Source organism: Elephas maximus, chromosome 13, assembly GCF_024166365.1.
Source record: "Elephas maximus indicus isolate mEleMax1 chromosome 13, mEleMax1 primary haplotype, whole genome shotgun sequence".
In the NCBI taxonomy this organism is placed as follows: Eukaryota; Metazoa; Chordata; class Mammalia; order Proboscidea; family Elephantidae; genus Elephas; species Elephas maximus.
This window is the reverse complement of record NC_064831.1, coordinates 100,436,324-100,452,480: the sequence shown is the minus strand read 5'-3', so window position 1 is coordinate 100,452,480 and position 16,157 is coordinate 100,436,324. Positions and strand designations below refer to the sequence as shown.

The following is a 16,157-nucleotide window of genomic DNA, read 5'->3' as shown; positions in this document are numbered from 1 at the left end:
AGAAAATGATCTTTCCACATGTGGAAGGCAGCAGTTATGCCTGCATTGCCTGATTAGGCTGTCAGCAGATCCTGACCTCCTGTGGTATGAACCTGAAACGAGTCATGACGCTCGCGACCCACGTACCGAATGGTATTGAGCCTGGCATTAGCTTTTTGACTCAGATAGTGGTGCTGCTGCCTTTTCTTGAATGCTACAGCGAGGTATCAGGCTACTCCAGTCTTCATCCAATACCAAGATGTCTGGGAAAGACGCCCTGGAGATCCTAAGAGTCCAGTCGCAACTGACACAGGCTTTCAACTAGGGCAAGTCTCTCTGGTTTCTCCAGTAGAGCTGCTACACACTCCCATCCCGTAAAGAGTTGAGAGTTGAAAATATTCTCAAATTCCGTAGACATACCCGACTGGGAACCGGACGATCAAAAATTACTCAAGTGGAAATTCTTCTAGGTTCCTGTGCTTCCTACCTATCCACCCGTGCATATCACCGCCACTTGGTCAATAGGTCAGGTCAAGCTCAAGGCAGGGGACACGTCTCAGCTTTTCCACAAAACCCGACTGCCTCTTGGGCTCCATTTTCACTTGTCTAAGTGTCACCAGAGACAAGGGAGAACCGCCATCATTCACTCACCTTGAGTTCTTTCGGTGGTGAATCTCCTGAAAGCAGGTCTTTCCAAATGACAGAAAAAGACGAAAAGAGCCAAGGAATCAGCATGACCAAAATCGGTCAGGGAGGAGTTTTTGATCACTTGGTGGAGGAAAAAGGGATCCAAACGGGGGTCCACTCTGAAGCAGATCATTAACGTTAGGGAAAAGGAGTTTCTCTCTGGGCCTCAGCGGGATCCTATTGAGCATGATTTTTATGTCATCATCTCTCTTGGAGACAAGTTGAGGTGTCTTCGTTGACCCGAGACATCTCAATCCCCGGGAGAAATCACCTGAGTCTTCAAGTTCCTCACCACCGATATCGTCCATCCAGCCCGCAATCACGCAGGATGAGAAGGTTCGCACATCCTCTTCCGGTTTCCCGGGGACTAGCTTGACCCTCATGAAAGCAGGAAAACAGGCTTCGACCTTGCAATCCTTTGAGGAAGGGCAAAGAAGTAAGTCAGACATCAGACGAGAGACATTCATTGCCTAACAGCTATGCTTGTTCCACATATAGCCCAAAAGAGGGACGAAATCAAGACACACACTTCTCGCCCATTAGTGAGACTGCTGACCCTTGACAGAAAGGCAGACGCGTGCCAGATCAAGACAAGGCATAGAGGACTCCGAATGGAGAAAAGTACTCAGGAAGTCCCAGCCAAGAACAGGCTATTCATTTGATCAGCCCCGGCTAATGTCTACGAGGAAGCCGAATCTGTGTCCACAGGCACGGATCCGTGCACGAGCACTTCCAGGAAATGACATCCAAGGGTTCCCAAAACTGGGGATCTTCAAATGAGCTGTGGGACACTCGGAAGAGTGCTTTCACCAAGAATTTGGCCCCCAAATCAACTAGGCATTTCCAGAGTTTGATTTCACCCTTGTGCCATGGAGAGACACAGTCAAGGCCACCTCATTCCCAAAGAATGGGAACACAGGGAACACATCTCCTCCTGTTTATCAACCATCAGAGGATTCCTTGGCACAAAGAGAGCAGGAGTCTTATGGAACCTCTACAGGATTCCAACCAACTCTGTAGGAACAGGGATCTTTGCACATGTGCAAGGCAGCACTTACGCCTGCTTTCACTGTCTAGAGCTCCAGGGAAACATGACCTCCTGTGGCATCAACCTGAAAGTGCTCCTGACCCTCGTGTCCCCTTCACACCTGGCATCGACCCTGACTTTAGATTTTCTACGCAGTTATCTGTGCAGCTACCTTTACTTGAAAGCTGGAGCCAGCTATCAGACTACTGAGTCGCTCATCCAATTTCAAGATTCACGGGAAAAGCGACCTGCAAATCCTGCGAGTCCAGCCGCAACTGACACACGCTTTCAATTACAGCAAGTTGACCAGTCTCCTGTAGAGCTCTGAGCCATTCACATCTCATAAATATCTTGGGAAAATACATTGTTCTAGTTGGCCGTTTCTCCCATTTCGGTAGGCCGTATCGGACTTGGGCCCAGGCTATCGCAGATGACTCCAGCGCACATGTTTCAGGATTCTCTGATTCCTAAGTATCCACCCACGCACGTCACCGCCACTTAGTCAACCAGGCAAGGTCAAGCACACACCAGGGGACATGCCTCAGCCTTGTCAGCAAACCCTACTGCCTTTTGTGGTGTATCCTCACTTGCCTAAGTGTCAGATGGGGCCAGGGCAAATCACGGGAAATCCCTCACCTTTTGTCCTCGCAACGGTGAACTCCTCGGAGGCAGGTTTTGCTAAAGGACACAAAAAGAGGAAAAGAGCCAAGGAATCAACCTGACCAAAATCGGCCACCCAGGTCTTTTGGATTACTTGGTGCAGGTGAAAGAAATCAAAATGGGAGTCCGCTCTAAAGAAGATCTGTAAGGCTGGGCCAAAGGACTTTCCCACAGGGCCTCAGCATAACCTCTCTGAGCATGATTTTTAGGTCATCATCTCTCTTCCAGACAGATTATGTCATCATTGACCCCGGCCATATCACTCCCCAGGAAAAATCCCCTGAGACCTGAAGATGCTTACCACAAATGTCTTCCTTCCACCCAGGAAGGACAGTGGATGAGAGCGTTCACACATCATCTTCCAGTTTCCCGGGCAGTTGGCTTGACCCCCATGAAAGCAGGACAAGAGACATCGACCTCACTAACCCTTTGAAAAGGGGAAATCAGTAAGACAGAGATCCCAGAAGAGAAACTCACTTCCCTAAGGCTAGGCTTTCAGCCAGACATTCGCGAACACATGGACAAAATCAAGACAGCCATTTGCAACCCACTGGGGAGTCTGCTGACCCATGACAGAAGGAGAGAATCATGCAATATTCAGAAGAAGGCAGAGAGGTCTCTGGATGTAGCACAAATTTACAGGAGGACCCAGGCAAAAGGAGCCGTTGCCATTGCTTAAGCCTGACTGATGTGTTGAAGGCAGCCAACTATGCGTCCACGGGCACTGTCCAATGTGTGCGGACTCCCGGGAAATGGCACCCAAGAGTCCCCAGCACCGGGGGATCTTCAAATCAGCTGGAGGACATTTGGAAAAGAATAGCTTTCCAAGAATTCTGCCAACACTTGTTAAAATTGCCACAGTCCTTCAACGCTTTCGTTTCACCACTGAGCCATGGAGAGACACAATCGAATCTACCTCAGGCCCCAATAATCCCCAGAGAGGGAACACATCTCCTCCCGTATATCAAGCATCAGAGGATCCCGTGGGGCACACGGAAAAGGAGTTCTATGGAATCTCTACAAGATTCCAAAGATCTGTCAAGAAAATGATCTTTCCACATGTGGAAGGCAGCAGTTATGCCTGCATTGCCTGATTAGGCTGTCAGCAGATCCTGACCTCCTGTGGTATGAACCTGAAACGAGTCATGACGCTCGCGACCCACGTACCGAATGGTATTGAGCCTGGCATTAGCTTTTTGACTCAGATAGTGGTGCTGCTGCCTTTTCTTGAATGCTACAGCGAGGTATCAGGCTACTCCAGTCTTCATCCAATACCAAGATGTCTGGGAAAGACGCCCTGGAGATCCTAAGAGTCCAGTCGCAACTGACACAGGCTTTCAACTAGGGCAAGTCTCTCTGGTTTCTCCAGTAGAGCTGCTACACACTCCCATCCCGTAAAGAGTTGAGAGTTGAAAATATTCTCAAATTCCGTAGACATACCCGACTGGGAACCGGACGATCAAAAATTACTCAAGTGGAAATTCTTCTAGGTTCCTGTGCTTCCTACCTATCCACCCGTGCATATCACCGCCACTTGGTCAATAGGTCAGGTCAAGCTCAAAGCAGGGGACACGTCTCAGCTTTTCCACAAAACCCGACTGCCTCTTGGGCTCCATTTTCACTTGTCTAAGTGTCACCAGAGACAAGGGAGAACCGCCATCATTCACTCACCTTGAGTTCTTTCGGTGGTGAATCTCCTGAAAGCAGGTCTTTCCAAATGACAGAAAAAGACGAAAAGAGCCAAGGAATCAGCATGACCAAAATCGGTCAGGGAGGAGTTTTTGATCACTTGGTGGAGGAAAAAGGGATCCAAACGGGGGTCCACTCTGAAGCAGATCATTAACGTTAGGGAAAAGGAGTTTCTCTCTGGGCCTCAGCGGGATCCTATTGAGCATGATTTTTATGTCATCATCTCTCTTGGAGACAAGTTGAGGTGTCTTCGTTGACCCGAGACATCTCAATCCCCGGGAGAAATCACCTGAGTCTTCAAGTTCCTCACCACCGATATCGTCCATCCAGCCCGCAATCACGCAGGATGAGAAGGTTCGCACATCCTCTTCCGGTTTCCCGGGGACTAGCTTGACCCTCATGAAAGCAGGAAAACAGGCTTCGACCTTGCAATCCTTTGAGGAAGGGCAAAGAAGTAAGTCAGACATCAGACGAGAGACATTCATTGCCTAACAGCTATGCTTGTTCCACATATAGCCCAAAAGAGGGACGAAATCAAGACACACACTTCTCGCCCATTAGTGAGACTGCTGACCCTTGACAGAAAGGCAGACGCGTGCCAGATCAAGACAAGGCATAGAGGACTCCGAATGGAGAAAAGTACTCAGGAAGTCCCAGCCAAGAACAGGCTATTCATTTGATCAGCCCCGGCTAATGTCTACGAGGAAGCCGAATCTGTGTCCACAGGCACGGATCCGTGCACGAGCACTTCCAGGAAATGACATCCAAGGGTTCCCAAAACTGGGGATCTTCAAATGAGCTGTGGGACACTCGGAAGAGTGCTTTCACCAAGAATTTGGCCCCCAAATCAACTAGGCATTTCCAGAGTTTGATTTCACCCTTGTGCCATGGAGAGACACAGTCAAGGCCACCTCATTCCCAAAGAATGGGAACACAGGGAACACATCTCCTCCTGTTTATCAACCATCAGAGGATTCCTTGGCACAAAGAGAGCAGGAGTCTTATGGAACCTCTACAGGATTCCAACCAACTCTGTAGGAACAGGGATCTTTGCACATGTGCAAGGCAGCACTTACGCCTGCTTTCACTGTCTAGAGCTCCAGGGAAACATGACCTCCTGTGGCATCAACCTGAAAGTGCTCCTGACCCTCGTGTCCCCTTCACACCTGGCATCGACCCTGACTTTAGATTTTCTACGCAGTTATCTGTGCAGCTACCTTTACTTGAAAGCTGGAGCCAGCTATCAGACTACTGAGTCGCTCATCCAATTTCAAGATTCACGGGAAAAGCGACCTGCAAATCCTGCGAGTCCAGCCGCAACTGACACACGCTTTCAATTACAGCAAGTTGACCAGTCTCCTGTAGAGCTCTGAGCCATTCACATCTCATAAATATCTTGGGAAAATACATTGTTCTAGTTGGCCGTTTCTCCCATTTCGGTAGGCCGTATCGGACTTGGGCCCAGGCTATCGCAGATGACTCCAGCGCACATGTTTCAGGATTCTCTGATTCCTAAGTATCCACCCACGCACGTCACCGCCACTTAGTCAACCAGGCAAGGTCAAGCACACACCAGGGGACATGCCTCAGCCTTGTCAGCAAACCCTACTGCCTTTTGTGGTGTATCCTCACTTGCCTAAGTGTCAGATGGGGCCAGGGCAAATCACGGGAAATCCCTCACCTTTTGTCCTCGCAACGGTGAACTCCTCGGAGGCAGGTTTTGCTAAAGGACACAAAAAGAGGAAAAGAGCCAAGGAATCAACCTGACCAAAATCGGCCACCCAGGTCTTTTGGATTACTTGGTGCAGGTGAAAGAAATCAAAATGGGAGTCCGCTCTAAAGAAGATCTGTAAGGCTGGGCCAAAGGACTTTCCCACAGGGCCTCAGCATAACCTCTCTGAGCATGATTTTTAGGTCATCGTCTCTCTTCCAGACAGATTATGTCATCATTGACCCCGGCCATATCACTCCCCAGGAAAAATCCCCTGAGACCTGAAGATGCTTACCACAAATGTCTTCCTTCCACCCAGGAAGGACAGTGGATGAGAGCGTTCACACATCATCTTCCAGTTTCCCGGGCAGTTGGCTTGACCCCCATGAAAGCAGGACAAGAGACATCGACCTCACTAACCCTTTGAAAAGGGGAAATCAGTAAGACAGAGATCCCAGAAGAGAAACTCACTTCCCTAAGGCTAGGCTTTCAGCCAGACATTCGCGAACACATGGACAAAATCAACACAGCCATTTGCAACCCACTGGGGAGTCTGCTGACCCATGACAGAAGGAGAGAATCATGCAATATTCAGAAGAAGGCAGAGAGGTCTCTGGATGTAGCACAAATTTACAGGAGGACCCAGGCAAAAGGAGCCTTTGCCATTGCTTAAGCCTGACTGATGTGTTGAAGGCAGCCAACTATGCGTCCACGGGCACTGTCCAATGTGTGCGGACTCCCGGGAAATGGCACCCAAGAGTCCCCAGCACCGGGGGATCTTCAAATCAGCTGGAGGACATTTGGAAAAGAATAGCTTTCCAAGAATTCTGCCAACACTTGTTAAAATTGCCACAGTCCTTCAACGCTTTCGTTTCACCACTGAGCCATGGAGAGACACAATCGAATCTACCTCAGGCCCCAATAATCCCCAGAGAGGGAACACATCTCCTCCCGTATATCAAGCATCAGAGGATCCCGTGGGGCACACGGAAAAGGAGTTCTATGGAATCTCTACAAGATTCCAAAGATCTGTCAAGAAAATGATCTTTCCACATGTGGAAGGCAGCAGTTATGCCTGCATTGCCTGATTAGGCTGTCAGCAGATCCTGACCTCCTGTGGTATGAACCTGAAACGAGTCATGACGCTCGCGACCCACGTACCGAATGGTATTGAGCCTGGCATTAGCTTTTTGACTCAGATAGTGGTGCTGCTGCCTTTTCTTGAATGCTACAGCGAGGTATCAGGCTACTCCAGTCTTCATCCAATACCAAGATGTCTGGGAAAGACGCCCTGGAGATCCTAAGAGTCCAGTCGCAACTGACACAGGCTTTCAACTAGGGCAAGTCTCTCTGGTTTCTCCAGTAGAGCTGCTACACACTCCCATCCCGTAAAGAGTTGAGAGTTGAAAATATTCTCAAATTCCGTAGACATACCCGACTGGGAACCGGACGATCAAAAATTACTCAAGTGGAAATTCTTCTAGGTTCCTGTGCTTCCTACCTATCCACCCGTGCATATCACCGCCACTTGGTCAATAGGTCAGGTCAAGCTCAAGGCAGGGGACACGTCTCAGCTTTTCCACAAAACCCGACTGCCTCTTGGGCTCCATTTTCACTTGTCTAAGTGTCACCAGAGACAAGGGAGAACCGCCATCATTCACTCACCTTGAGTTCTTTCGGTGGTGAATCTCCTGAAAGCAGGTCTTTCCAAATGACAGAAAAAGACGAAAAGAGCCAAGGAATCAGCATGACCAAAATCGGTCAGGGAGGAGTTTTTGATCACTTGGTGGAGGAAAAAGGGATCCAAACGGGGGTCCACTCTGAAGCAGATCATTAACGTTAGGGAAAAGGAGTTTCTCTCTGGGCCTCAGCGGGATCCTATTGAGCATGATTTTTATGTCATCATCTCTCTTGGAGACAAGTTGAGGTGTCTTCGTTGACCCGAGACATCTCAATCCCCGGGAGAAATCACCTGAGTCTTCAAGTTCCTCACCACCGATATCGTCCATCCAGCCCGCAATCACGCAGGATGAGAAGGTTCGCACATCCTCTTCCGGTTTCCCGGGGACTAGCTTGACCCTCATGAAAGCAGGAAAACAGGCTTCGACCTTGCAATCCTTTGAGGAAGGGCAAAGAAGTAAGTCAGACATCAGACGAGAGACATTCATTGCCTAACAGCTATGCTTGTTCCACATATAGCCCAAAAGAGGGACGAAATCAAGACACACACTTCTCGCCCATTAGTGAGACTGCTGACCCTTGACAGAAAGGCAGACGCGTGCCAGATCAAGACAAGGCATAGAGGACTCCGAATGGAGAAAAGTACTCAGGAAGTCCCAGCCAAGAACAGGCTATTCATTTGATCAGCCCCGGCTAATGTCTACGAGGAAGCCGAATCTGTGTCCACAGGCACGGATCCGTGCACGAGCACTTCCAGGAAATGACATCCAAGGGTTCCCAAAACTGGGGATCTTCAAATGAGCTGTGGGACACTCGGAAGAGTGCTTTCACCAAGAATTTGGCCCCCAAATCAACTAGGCATTTCCAGAGTTTGATTTCACCCTTGTGCCATGGAGAGACACAGTCAAGGCCACCTCATTCCCAAAGAATGGGAACACAGGGAACACATCTCCTCCTGTTTATCAACCATCAGAGGATTCCTTGGCACAAAGAGAGCAGGAGTCTTATGGAACCTCTACAGGATTCCAACCAACTCTGTAGGAACAGGGATCTTTGCACATGTGCAAGGCAGCACTTACGCCTGCTTTCACTGTCTAGAGCTCCAGGGAAACATGACCTCCTGTGGCATCAACCTGAAAGTGCTCCTGACCCTCGTGTCCCCTTCACACCTGGCATCGACCCTGACTTTAGATTTTCTACGCAGTTATCTGTGCAGCTACCTTTACTTGAAAGCTGGAGCCAGCTATCAGACTACTGAGTCGCTCATCCAATTTCAAGATTCACGGGAAAAGCGACCTGCAAATCCTGCGAGTCCAGCCGCAACTGACACACGCTTTCAATTACAGCAAGTTGACCAGTCTCCTGTAGAGCTCTGAGCCATTCACATCTCATAAATATCTTGGGAAAATACATTGTTCTAGTTGGCCGTTTCTCCCATTTCGGTAGGCCGTATCGGACTTGGGCCCAGGCTATCGCAGATGACTCCAGCGCACATGTTTCAGGATTCTCTGATTCCTAAGTATCCACCCACGCACGTCACCGCCACTTAGTCAACCAGGCAAGGTCAAGCACACACCAGGGGACATGCCTCAGCCTTGTCAGCAAACCCTACTGCCTTTTGTGGTGTATCCTCACTTGCCTAAGTGTCAGATGGGGCCAGGGCAAATCACGGGAAATCCCTCACCTTTTGTCCTCGCAACGGTGAACTCCTCGGAGGCAGGTTTTGCTAAAGGACACAAAAAGAGGAAAAGAGCCAAGGAATCAACCTGACCAAAATCGGCCACCCAGGTCTTTTGGATTACTTGGTGCAGGTGAAAGAAATCAAAATGGGAGTCCGCTCTAAAGAAGATCTGTAAGGCTGGGCCAAAGGACTTTCCCACAGGGCCTCAGCATAACCTCTCTGAGCATGATTTTTAGGTCATCGTCTCTCTTCCAGACAGATTATGTCATCATTGACCCCGGCCATATCACTCCCCAGGAAAAATCCCCTGAGACCTGAAGATGCTTACCACAAATGTCTTCCTTCCACCCAGGAAGGACAGTGGATGAGAGCGTTCACACATCATCTTCCAGTTTCCCGGGCAGTTGGCTTGACCCCCATGAAAGCAGGACAAGAGACATCGACCTCACTAACCCTTTGAAAAGGGGAAATCAGTAAGACAGAGATCCCAGAAGAGAAACTCACTTCCCTAAGGCTAGGCTTTCAGCCAGACATTCGCGAACACATGGACAAAATCAACACAGCCATTTGCAACCCACTGGGGAGTCTGCTGACCCATGACAGAAGGAGAGAATCATGCAATATTCAGAAGAAGGCAGAGAGGTCTCTGGATGTAGCACAAATTTACAGGAGGACCCAGGCAAAAGGAGCCGTTGCCATTGCTTAAGCCTGACTGATGTGTTGAAGGCAGCCAACTATGCGTCCACGGGCACTGTCCAATGTGTGCGGACTCCCGGGAAATGGCACCCAAGAGTCCCCAGCACCGGGGGATCTTCAAATCAGCTGGAGGACATTTGGAAAAGAATAGCTTTCCAAGAATTCTGCCAACACTTGTTAAAATTGCCACAGTCCTTCAACGCTTTCGTTTCACCACTGAGCCATGGAGAGACACAATCGAATCTACCTCAGGCCCCAATAATCCCCAGAGAGGGAACACATCTCCTCCCGTATATCAAGCATCAGAGGATCCCGTGGGGCACACGGAAAAGGAGTTCTATGGAATCTCTACAAGATTCCAAAGATCTGTCAAGAAAATGATCTTTCCACATGTGGAAGGCAGCAGTTATGCCTGCATTGCCTGATTAGGCTGTCAGCAGATCCTGACCTCCTGTGGTATGAACCTGAAACTAGTCATGACGCTCGCGACCCACGTACCGAATGGTATTGAGCCTGGCATTAGCTTTTTGACTCAGATAGTGGTGCTGCTGCCTTTTCTTGAATGCTACAGCGAGGTATCAGGCTACTCCAGTCTTCATCCAATACCAAGATGTCTGGGAAAGACGCCCTGGAGATCCTAAGAGTCCAGTCGCAACTGACACAGGCTTTCAACTAGGGCAAGTCTCTCTGGTTTCTCCAGTAGAGCTGCTACACACTCCCATCCCGTAAAGAGTTGAGAGTTGAAAATATTCTCAAATTCCGTAGACATACCCGACTGGGAACCGGACGATCAAAAATTACTCAAGTGGAAATTCTTCTAGGTTCCTGTGCTTCCTACCTATCCACCCGTGCATATCACCGCCACTTGGTCAATAGGTCAGGTCAAGCTCAAAGCAGGGGACACGTCTCAGCTTTTCCACAAAACCCGACTGCCTCTTGGGCTCCATTTTCACTTGTCTAAGTGTCACCAGAGACAAGGGAGAACCGCCATCATTCACTCACCTTGAGTTCTTTCGGTGGTGAATCTCCTGAAAGCAGGTCTTTCCAAATGACAGAAAAAGACGAAAAGAGCCAAGGAATCAGCATGACCAAAATCGGTCAGGGAGGAGTTTTTGATCACTTGGTGGAGGAAAAAGGGATCCAAACGGGGGTCCACTCTGAAGCAGATCATTAACGTTAGGGAAAAGGAGTTTCTCTCTGGGCCTCAGCGGGATCCTATTGAGCATGATTTTTATGTCATCATCTCTCTTGGAGACAAGTTGAGGTGTCTTCGTTGACCCGAGACATCTCAATCCCCGGGAGAAATCACCTGAGTCTTCAAGTTCCTCACCACCGATATCGTCCATTCAGCCCGCAATCACGCAGGATGAGAAGGTTCGCACATCCTCTTCCGGTTTCCCGGGGACTAGCTTGACCCTCATGAAAGCAGGAAAACAGGCTTCGACCTTGCAATCCTTTGAGGAAGGGCAAAGAAGTAAGTCAGACATCAGACGAGAGACATTCATTGCCTAACAGCTATGCTTTTTCCACATATAGCCCAAAAGAGGGACGAAATCAAGACACACACTTCTCGCCCATTAGTGAGACTGCTGACCCTTGACAGAAAGGCAGACGCGTGCCAGATCAAGACAAGGCATAGAGGACTCCGAATGGAGAAAAGTACTCAGGAAGTCCCAGCCAAGAACAGGCTATTCATTTGATCAGCCCCGGCTAATGTCTACGAGGAAGCCGAATCTGTGTCCACAGGCACGGATCCGTGCACGAGCACTTCCAGGAAATGACATCCAAGGGTTCCCAAAACTGGGGATCTTCAAATGAGCTGTGGGACACTCGGAAGAGTGCTTTCACCAAGAATTTGGCCCCCAAATCAACTAGGCATTTCCAGAGTTTGATTTCACCCTTGTGCCATGGAGAGACACAGTCAAGGCCACCTCATTCCCAAAGAATGGGAACACAGGGAACACATCTCCTCCTGTTTATCAACCATCAGAGGTTTCCTTGGCACAAAGAGAGCAGGAGTCTTATGGAACCTCTACAGGATTCCAACGAACTCTGTAGGAACAGGGATCTTTGCACATGTGCAAGGCAGCACTTACGCCTGCTTTCACTGTCTAGAGCTCCAGGGAAACATGACCTCCTGTGGCATCAACCTGAAAGTGCTCCTGACCCTCGTGTCCCCTTCACACCTGGCATCGACCCTGACTTTAGATTTTCTACGCAGTTATCTGTGCAGCTACCTTTACTTGAAAGCTGGAGCCAGCTATCAGACTACTGAGTCGCTCATCCAATTTCAAGATTCACGGGAAAAGCGACCTGCAAATCCTGCGAGTCCAGCCGCAACTGACACACGCTTTCAATTACAGCAAGTTGACCAGTCTCCTGTAGAGCTCTGAGCCATTCACATCTCATAAATATCTTGGGAAAATACATTGTTCTAGTTGGCCGTTTCTCCCATTTCGGTAGGCCGTATCGGACTTGGACCCAGGCTATCGCAGATGACTCCAGCGCACATGTTTCAGGATTCTCTGATTCCTAAGTATCCACCCACGCACGTCACCGCCACTTAGTCAACCAGGCAAGGTCAAGCACACACCAGGGGACATGCCTCAGCCTTGTCAGCAAACCCTACTGCCTTTTGTGGTGTATCCTCACTTGCCTAAGTGTCAGATGGGGCCAGGGCAAATCACGGGAAATCCCTCACCTTTTGTCCTCGCAACGGTGAACTCCTCGGAGGCAGGTTTTGCTAAAGGACACAAAAAGAGGAAAAGAGCCAAGGAATCAACCTGACCAAAATCGGCCACCCAGGTCTTTTGGATTACTTGGTGCAGGTGAAAGAAATCAAAATGGGAGTCCGCTCTAAAGAAGATCTGTAAGGCTGGGCCAAAGGACTTTCCCACAGGGCCTCAGCATAACCTCTCTGAGCATGATTTTTAGGTCATCATCTCTCTTCCAGACAGATTATGTCATCATTGACCCCAGCCATATCACTCCCCAGGAAAAATCCCCTGAGACCTGAAGATGCTTACCACAAATGTCTTCCTTCCACCCAGGAAGGACAGTGGATGAGAGCGTTCACACATCATCTTCCAGTTTCCCGGGCAGTTGGCTTGACCCCCATGAAAGCAGGACAAGAGACATCGACCTCACTAACCCTTTGAAAAGGGGAAATCAGTAAGACAGAGATCCCAGAAGAGAAACTCACTTCCCTAAGGCTAGGCTTTCAGCCAGACATTCGCGAACACATGGACAAAATCAAGACAGCCATTTGCAACCCACTGGGGAGTCTGCTGACCCATGACAGAAGGAGAGAATCATGCAATATTCAGAAGAAGGCAGAGAGGTCTCTGGATGTAGCACAAATTTACAGGAGGACCCAGGCAAAAGGAGCCTTTGCCATTGCTTAAGCCTGACTGATGTGTTGAAGGCAGCCAACTATGCGTCCACGGGCACTGTCCAATGTGTGCGGACTCCCGGGAAATGGCACCCAAGAGTCCCCAGCACCGGGGGATCTTCAAATCAGCTGGAGGACATTTGGAAAAGAATAGCTTTCCAAGAATTCTGCCAACACTTGTTAAAATTGCCACAGTCCTTCAACGCTTTCGTTTCACCACTGAGCCATGGAGAGACACAATCGAATCTACCTCAGGCCCCAATAATCCCCAGAGAGGGAACACATCTCCTCCCGTATATCAAGCATCAGAGGATCCCGTGGGGCACACGGAAAAGGAGTTCTATGGAATCTCTACAAGATTCCAAAGATCTGTCAAGAAAATGATCTTTCCACATGTGGAAGGCAGCAGTTATGCCTGCATTGCCTGATTAGGCTGTCAGCAGATCCTGACCTCCTGTGGTATGAACCTGAAACGAGTCATGACGCTCGCGACCCACGTACCGAATGGTATTGAGCCTGGCATTAGCTTTTTGACTCAGATAGTGGTGCTGCTGCCTTTTCTTGAATGCTACAGCGAGGTATCAGGCTACTCCAGTCTTCATCCAATACCAAGATGTCTGGGAAAGACGCCCTGGAGATCCTAAGAGTCCAGTCGCAACTGACACAGGCTTTCAACTAGGGCAAGTCTCTCTGGTTTCTCCAGTAGAGCTGCTACACACTCCCATCCCGTAAAGAGTTGAGAGTTGAAAATATTCTCAAATTCCGTAGACATACCCGACTGGGAACCGGACGATCAAAAATTACTCAAGTGGAAATTCTTCTAGGTTCCTGTGCTTCCTACCTATCCACCCGTGCATATCACCGCCACTTGGTCAATAGGTCAGGTCAAGCTCAAAGCAGGGGACACGTCTCAGCTTTTCCACAAAACCCGACTGCCTCTTGGGCTCCATTTTCACTTGTCTAAGTGTCACCAGAGACAAGGGAGAACCGCCATCATTCACTCACCTTGAGTTCTTTCGGTGGTGAATCTCCTGAAAGCAGGTCTTTCCAAATGACAGAAAAAGACGAAAAGAGCCAAGGAATCAGCATGACCAAAATCGGTCAGGGAGGAGTTTTTGATCACTTGGTGGAGGAAAAAGGGATCCAAACGGGGGTCCACTCTGAAGCAGATCATTAACGTTAGGGAAAAGGAGTTTCTCTCTGGGCCTCAGCGGGATCCTATTGAGCATGATTTTTATGTCATCATCTCTCTTGGAGACAAGTTGAGGTGTCTTCGTTGACCCGAGACATCTCAATCCCCGGGAGAAATCACCTGAGTCTTCAAGTTCCTCACCACCGATATCGTCCATCCAGCCCGCAATCACGCAGGATGAGAAGGTTCGCACATCCTCTTCCGGTTTCCCGGGGACTAGCTTGACCCTCATGAAAGCAGTAAAACAGGCTTCGACCTTGCAATCCTTTGAGGAAGGGCAAAGAAGTAAGTCAGACATCAGACGAGAGACATTCATTGCCTAACAGCTATGCTTGTTCCACATATAGCCCAAAAGAGGGACGAAATCAAGACACACACTTCTCGCCCATTAGTGAGACTGCTGACCCTTGACAGAAAGGCAGACGCGTGCCAGATCAAGACAAGGCATAGAGGACTCCGAATGGAGAAAAGTACTCAGGAAGTCCCAGCCAAGAACAGGCTATTCATTTGATCAGCCCCGGCTAATGTCTACGAGGAAGCCGAATCTGTGTCCACAGGCACGGATCCGTGCACGAGCACTTCCAGGAAATGACATCCAAGGGTTCCCAAAACTGGGGATCTTCAAATGAGCTGTGGGACACTCGGAAGAGTGCTTTCACCAAGAATTTGGCCCCCAAATCAACTAGGCATTTCCAGAGTTTGATTTCACCCTTGTGCCATGGAGAGACACAGTCAAGGCCACCTCATTCCCAAAGAATGGGAACACAGGGAACACATCTCCTCCTGTTTATCAACCATCAGAGGATTCCTTGGCACAAAGAGAGCAGGAGTCTTATGGAACCTCTACAGGATTCCAACCAACTCTGTAGGAACAGGGATCTTTGCACATGTGCAAGGCAGCACTTACGCCTGCTTTCACTGTCTAGAGCTCCAGGGAAACATGACCTCCTGTGGCATCAACCTGAAAGTGCTCCTGACCCTCGTGTCCCCTTCACACCTGGCATCGACCCTGACTTTAGATTTTCTACGCAGTTATCTGTGCAGCTACCTTTACTTGAAAGCTGGAGCCAGCTATCAGACTACTGAGTCGCTCATCCAATTTCAAGATTCACGGGAAAAGCGACCTGCAAACCCTGCGAGTCCAGCCGCAACTGACACACGCTTTCAATTACAGCAAGTTGACCAGTCTCCTGTAGAGCTCTGAGCCATTCACATCTCATAAATATCTTGGGAAAATACATTGTTCTAGTTGGCCGTTTCTCCCATTTCGGTAGGCCGTATCGGACTTGGACCCAGGCTATCGCAGATGACTCCAGCGCACATGTTTCAGGATTCTCTGATTCCTAAGTATCCACCCACGCACGTCACCGCCACTTAGTCAACCAGGCAAGGTCAAGCACACACCAGGGGACATGCCTCAGCCTTGTCAGCAAACCCTACTGCCTTTTGTGGTGTATTCTCACTTGCCTAAGTGTCAGATGGGGCCAGGGCAAATCACGGGAAATCCCTCACCTTTTGTCCTCGCAACGGTGAACTCCTTGGAGGCAGGTTTTGCTAAAGGACACAAAAAGAGGAAAAGAGCCAAGGAATCAACCTGACCAAAATCGGCCACCCAGGTGAAAGAAATCAAAATGGGAGTCCGCTCTAAAGAAGATCTGTAAGGCTGGGCCAAAGGACTTTCCCACAGGGCCTCAGCATAACCTCTCTGAGCATGATTTTTAGGTCATCATCTCTCTTCCAGACAGATTATGTCATCATTGACCC

The 16,157-nt window shown here is 49.3% G+C and overlaps 10 non-coding genes across 10 annotated transcripts; all 10 read right to left on the bottom strand.

Moving 5' to 3' along the window:
* Positions 1-827: 827 nt before the first annotated feature.
* On the bottom strand, positions 828-908 carry LOC126057517 (small nucleolar RNA SNORD115). The gene has a single exon (XR_007512601.1). It is a non-coding gene; the product is annotated as a small nucleolar RNA SNORD115 (small nucleolar RNA).
* Positions 909-2,526: 1,618 nt separating this feature from the next.
* On the bottom strand, positions 2,527-2,604 carry LOC126057881 (small nucleolar RNA SNORD115). Its single transcript, XR_007512954.1, has one exon. It is a non-coding gene; the product is annotated as a small nucleolar RNA SNORD115 (small nucleolar RNA).
* Positions 2,605-4,221: 1,617 nt separating this feature from the next.
* On the bottom strand, positions 4,222-4,302 carry LOC126057516 (small nucleolar RNA SNORD115). The gene has a single exon (XR_007512600.1). It is a non-coding gene; the product is annotated as a small nucleolar RNA SNORD115 (small nucleolar RNA).
* A 1,618-nt stretch (positions 4,303-5,920) lies between these two features.
* On the bottom strand, positions 5,921-5,998 carry LOC126057945 (small nucleolar RNA SNORD115). The gene has a single exon (XR_007513019.1). It is a non-coding gene; the product is annotated as a small nucleolar RNA SNORD115 (small nucleolar RNA).
* Positions 5,999-7,615: 1,617 nt separating this feature from the next.
* Positions 7,616-7,696, bottom strand: LOC126057515 (small nucleolar RNA SNORD115). Its single transcript, XR_007512599.1, has one exon. It is a non-coding gene; the product is annotated as a small nucleolar RNA SNORD115 (small nucleolar RNA).
* Positions 7,697-9,314: 1,618 nt separating this feature from the next.
* LOC126057944 (small nucleolar RNA SNORD115) lies at positions 9,315-9,392 on the bottom strand. The gene has a single exon (XR_007513018.1). It is a non-coding gene; the product is annotated as a small nucleolar RNA SNORD115 (small nucleolar RNA).
* A 1,617-nt stretch (positions 9,393-11,009) lies between these two features.
* LOC126057514 (small nucleolar RNA SNORD115) lies at positions 11,010-11,090 on the bottom strand. The gene has a single exon (XR_007512598.1). It is a non-coding gene; the product is annotated as a small nucleolar RNA SNORD115 (small nucleolar RNA).
* Positions 11,091-12,708: 1,618 nt separating this feature from the next.
* Positions 12,709-12,786, bottom strand: LOC126057880 (small nucleolar RNA SNORD115). The gene has a single exon (XR_007512953.1). It is a non-coding gene; the product is annotated as a small nucleolar RNA SNORD115 (small nucleolar RNA).
* Positions 12,787-14,403: 1,617 nt separating this feature from the next.
* On the bottom strand, positions 14,404-14,484 carry LOC126057513 (small nucleolar RNA SNORD115). Its single transcript, XR_007512597.1, has one exon. It is a non-coding gene; the product is annotated as a small nucleolar RNA SNORD115 (small nucleolar RNA).
* Positions 14,485-16,079: 1,595 nt separating this feature from the next.
* On the bottom strand, positions 16,080-16,157 carry LOC126057879 (small nucleolar RNA SNORD115). Its single transcript, XR_007512952.1, has one exon. It is a non-coding gene; the product is annotated as a small nucleolar RNA SNORD115 (small nucleolar RNA).